This window comes from Cynocephalus volans, chromosome 5 (assembly GCF_027409185.1).
Source record: "Cynocephalus volans isolate mCynVol1 chromosome 5, mCynVol1.pri, whole genome shotgun sequence".
Lineage (NCBI taxonomy): Eukaryota > Metazoa > Chordata > Mammalia > Dermoptera > Cynocephalidae > Cynocephalus > Cynocephalus volans.
Genome location: NC_084464.1, coordinates 71,752,923 through 71,759,039, shown reverse-complemented (window position 1 = coordinate 71,759,039; position 6,117 = coordinate 71,752,923).

Below are 6,117 nucleotides of genomic sequence, written 5' to 3'. Positions count from 1 at the left end.
TTTATTCTTGTTTTCGTTAATAAACTATATATTTGAAAAGTTTAATATGTTCATTATAGATTTTATTTTTTCAATAACTGATATCACTGTGCTGTTAAAATTTCTTTGTAACATCTCATTCAATTTCATATCTTCTTAGGCCCTTTGATATTAAACAGTCATTTTTTCCCTGTTTTTTAAAACACTTTCCTGTCTATTGTTAGAATTCAATATTGTGTTTTATTAAAGGCTCTGCCCCTTCTAGAGAGCAGTGACTTTTGTTGTTTGGGTCGTGCCTTACACATGTATTTCCTTGTTCCTCTTCCCAAAGATATTCCATATCTGCTCATGGCAAAATTGGTCTACTTTACATTAGTGCTGTATAAGCTCATCATCTATAGACATGGTATGATACCACCTTCAATAGACTCCATAGACCTGACATATCCCAATCATCTCCCCACGGTACCAATTTTATTGTATGTGAGAAGAGGCTCCAGATGCTGAGCAACTCTGCACATCACTGAAGGAAAAGACAATATTTGAAGACAAATAAATACGTATATTTATATGCATTTGTGTGTGTGGTATGTTTGTGTTTTTTCCCCACTTAACAGTCTTGGCACCTTTGTCAAAAACTAATTGACCATTTTAATAAATCTTAAAGCTAAATAGTATAAGAATTACCAATTTGCTAGTGTTTTTCAAAGTTTTTATGTATAAGTCTTTCTTATTCTCATATGAATTTTAGAATCAGTTTATTAATGTCTAAAGAAGCAGCTCCCTTGTATTTAGACTGAGACTCCATTGAATCTAGAGATGAATATGGGTAAAATTTACAACTAAAGAATTTGAGTCTTCACATAGATACATATGGTATACCTCTACATTTGTTTAAGTCTTCTTTAATTTTGACTAAGCAGTGTTATATAATTTTTAGTTAAGTGGTCTTAACCTTTTCTCATTAGTTTATTCTAAAGTATCTTATTTCTTGACACTGTAAATAGACTTTTTTGTGTGTGTAACTCAAATTTTATTGAAGTTAATAGAACAAATAAAAGAAATAAAACCTATGGTTTGTATAAACAAAATTAACAAAGAAATAAAATCTGAAATTTTATTTCTTAATTTTTACATTTTGATAATTTTGGCAAATATTTTGAAAATACAACATCGAAACCATAAACTTAAAAAAATTAATCTGACTTCAGAAAAAATAAAACAGAACTTTTGCTCTTCAAAAGATACCGTTACTAAAATCAAAAAGCAAGGCAAAGACTGGGAGAATATATTTGAGAAAATTACTTTGGGATTGATTGTAGACCCAAATGTAAAGCTAAAAAACTTTCCAGTCATCTCTCCTTTTATGCATCCTGATATCAATTTGCCTAAAGCTATATTGAGTAAGTAACACTATTTCTAAAGGTAGAAATTACCTAACATTCTATTCAAAGTCAGACAGCAAAATAATCTGATATGCAGCTGTACATAAAACTAATCATAATTCTAAATCTAGGGGACAAATATAAATACTTGTTAATGAAAGGCCAGTTTTACTGATGGAATATCTGTAGTTTATTAATGTACCTTGAACACCACTTATTTCACCAATGCAAAATAATTTCATCTATTTATTATGCTAATTAACAAGCTGGTGTTTAACAGACTGAATATAGCCAAAGCACTTGCTATAATCACCTTTGGATTATGTGCTTTTGATTTGAGTATTTAAAATGCTATTTTAAATCCGCGCAACTCTGGATTTTGTATTCTCATTACAGCACTACTATATGATACAGAATAAAACTCTCTCTCTCTCTTTCCCTGACTCACATACTCATACACACACACCTCACCGTCTATGCCATAGAAATTTAAATCAAATTACAAACAATCCAGCCATCACTGTGACACGCTCAGTGTCTAAAATTCATGTGGTATCTTTCCTGAACTAGAGTAACTCACATTCTAGGAAAGGAAACAGTACAATTTCAGAGTCGCTACTGTTCTCTATTAGTACATGTGAATGTGTGTGACTGTGTGTGTATACAATCATGTATGTATATGTATATACAAAATTGCTTTTTCTGGACCATGTACACAAAATACAGTCAATGCCCATTTTTTGCAGATTTCTTATTCACGAATTTGCCTACTTGCTAAAATTTATTTGTAACCCCCAAATTAATACTTGCGGTGCTTTTGTGATCATTCATAGGCATAGGTGGAGCAAGAAAAATTTGTCCCCCTATACACATGTTCTCGGCTGAGGTCAAACAAGGTAACACTCTGCATCATACAGAGTTTACCAGAGGGTAGACATAATAGAGAACAAGACCCTGAAAGAATCTCTGGTTCTGGGGCAGCTGGACACGGTTCAAATCTCAATTCTGGCACCTGTTAGTGGGGCAGTCTCAGGCAACTCATTGAACACTTCTGAACCTCATTTTCTCTTTTGTAAAACAAAGTAGAATCTAACAGGATGAATTGTTTTTAGTATTTATAATTTGTGTAAGATATATATGTGTGTGTGTGTGTGTGTGTGTGTGTGTGTGTGTGTGTGTGTGTGTGTGTGTGTGTGTATAAATATATATGCTCCCCCTCCCCCAGCCACCAGAGCAAATGTTCAGTATTTACTAATTCAGTGTTTGTGGTAACTATATAGAACATAATTGCTGTGAATAATGAGAATCAACTGTGTATGCATAACTGAGTTTTTAAAATATAGTGTCCCCAAAGTAAATATCTTTTAAAATATAAACAAGGAAACAAGCAAAAACCACATCCAAAAACCTTTTGATTACTTTCTGGTATCCACTGAAGACTTTCATATTAAATGGTAGTCAAGTCTATTTATTTCTAAGACTTAAGTTTCAAGTGGCAGTCTGAACAATAATGTGAAAGGAAAGGAAATAAAGCAAATGAAACTTTTTTCTTTCTTAAGACTCTTTTTCAGCTTCCATTTCTAGACACATTAAAGAGTCCATCTCTGTTTATCTTCAAAGTTAATAGCTATTACTTGTTGACAGTTTTAACAGATTCCCTTAGAAGAACCCAACTAGATTGTTCTGTGACAGTAGCAGCAGGCATTCTCACCCCCAGCTCAAGCAATCTATAAACCCAGCATGAGAGATCATGATAAAATCAGTTGTGAAACTCATGCAATGGGTGAAATAGGTAGTACGTCTGCATTTTTCATGAATTTTGAGGGGAAAACTGGCACAGCAGTTAATCACAGCATGATAACTTCAAAATGACTTGCTGATGAGTTCCAAAAAAAGGTCCTAGTAAATCATTGAGAAGTATGGAAAACTATTTGCTAAGCATAATTTAGCATGTTTTCTGTATAAGCCATTTATAAAGTATGATGCCAACTCATTGCTATTCTTAAGAAAGACCTAGATTTTGTTCTTTCTTTGTAAGCTTCATTTAGTTAGTAGGGAAATTGTGCAATATCTCAAATATATAGGCAGAATTAGATAAGAAAATCCATCCCTTTGAATTCCCCACCCCCCCTTTTTTTTGAGATCCTAAAACATGCCAAGCATTGAGTTTGGAATAATATCCCACCAATAGAATATTTCAATCTTTCTTCCATTTCTGGCTCTCTTTACAACACTTCCCCCTCCACCAATTCTCTTGTCCTCCCACACATATTTTTGAAACAAAAGCAGCTTGGAAGACATGACCACGTACAAATTAGCCTTCCTAATTTTGTCATTGAAAGATCATGCTCAATCTTTTGTTATTGTTATTTTCTGTTTTTCATTCAAAGTATAATTTTCAAAAAATTAAAACAATAACGTATAAAAAAAAATATTCAACTCATTAAATAACTAGGAAACCAGTTTGGCTATTCCAAGATCATTTAAGAACCCAAGAATTTGAAGGCAGTGTTCAAAAAGAGTATTATAATAAAATGGCTAGGTTAGACGAGAGAATGGTTAAATCCCTGCATAAAAATAAATCCTCCTTAGGGTTGTCTTTTTTACTAACACAATTTATTTTAATTAGTCTCCAAATTAGAGGTTAACATAACTTCACAGAATTTGAGGACTTCCTTAACAGTAAATATTACAATCAGACAATAAGGCATCTCCTAGAAACTTGAATGATCCTTGCTGAGTTTAATAAGCAATGCTTCAGCAGAATATTGGAAGGCATTTAGCATTGTTTCAAATGTGGCATGCTTTTTAAAAGTAGTTTTTACCTATCTTTGTCATACTAATTACAGAGTTTAGATGGGATGTTGGTCAATACATACACGTATATTATAAAAACATCTATTTAGAATTTAAAATAATTATACTTCTATTTTATCATTATGAAAATATATGTGAACTTTATCGTTTCATCTAGTTTGCCATTTCAGGAAACATACGTTAAGTCAATATTTAATTTATATTTCTATGGCAGACTAAATTAAGTTGATAAAAGAAAAAAATATCACATTTTGTACTTTCAGTTCATTTCTAAACTAACTATTTGGATATAATTTTTTAAAGTATTAAATCATATAAACCTAGAGAAGAAGGAAACTCTGAAGTCATTATGTATAATTCTCTACTTTTCAGATGATAAAACTTAGACTCCAAGAGGTTGTTTCTTTAGATCATAGAGCTAGTTTATAATGACACTATGAATAAAGTCTGGAATTCATTTTTAAAATACTTTGTTCTTTCTACTATGCCAAACCTGAATCTGATTCATAGTTTTAGGTTCCATACATTACTTAAATAATTTTCATAGCCCTGTGTATAATGGTATCACAAACATCAATTTGTTTTTGATGTAAGAGTTTTGTTAGAGAAAATAACTTCACAATTAACTTTTTGATATAATCTTAATTTTATTACATATTTCAAAATAAATACTGTGCCTTATTACAAAGTGCTGAAAGTGTACAAATTTGATTGTACATATAAAATTAAGATGCATATTCAATTTAATAAAAATGGAAATATAATTCATAATTTTCAAATCATTTTTCTTCTGAAATACTGTGTAATATAAATATGTATTAGTGAATGAACTAATAAATACTTGTTGAATATTCTATTAAGTTTTTGAGACATAAAATGTTTTCAAAATGAGATTACAATAATATTATTCAATTCAGTTCTGGCCATGGATAAAATTGGTAGCAAATTGCTGATATCTTTTTCATTGAATCTTAGGCAATATTTTGTGATGAAAGGAGTATAGAATAAACCAGGAAGCTGGAGATATAAATTCAAGTCCTTCTCACAAGCTGGGGCTTGTTATACAAATATTTGAACAAGTTATTCAAATTCTTCAGACCACAATTTCTTTATCAGTAAAATGAAGGAGGAGAATTGAGGGATATTTAAAAGCTTTCAGGACTAACGTTTTATGAATTCCATAAGTGTTGCTGAAAGAGTGGTGCTACATGGTTCACTTGCTTAGAATTTATTCAGGCAAAAAAAGCAGTATCATTTTATTACACCTGATGAAGCATCAATGATCAACATCAGCTTCAAACCACCCACAGATATTATAATTGCCTTGGCAATCTTAGCCAATTAATATCACATTTTTACAAAATTAAAGTATTTAAACTGTACTTCATGCAGAGGACTGTTAAAATCACAGCCCATTTTATTTTTAACAGTTACCAAAGGAAACTTTTACAACTAACTATAGAAATAAGAGTAACTTAATTAGCATATTATTTATGTCATCTCATTTTAGTCAGGAAAATAATATGTAAGTCATATTTACTGAGGGCACTCTGTCCCCTTGAAGTTTAAAGTAAAATAGGTTCAAACTTGAATTCATACATATTGGGTAGTTAAGCACCCAATGAGCTCCAAAGTCTTGCTATGGGCAAGTGAGTCAGCATCGTGTACCTAGTTCAAGATTCTACTTCTACTGAATTTGAGGTATTTCTAATATTTCAGTTATTTCAGTTATTTCATATTTTCCTTTGTTAGAAAGAAAAAAAATAGACAAAGTAAATTTAACAGAGTTTAATTGAGCAAAGAACAATTTGTGAATTGAGCAGTCTCTAGAACCAGGATAGGTTTATTAAGATTCCAGGGCTGGTGCATGGTTGGTGTATTAGTTAGGATTCTCCAGAGAGACAGAATCAATAGGATATGTTATATATATGAAAGG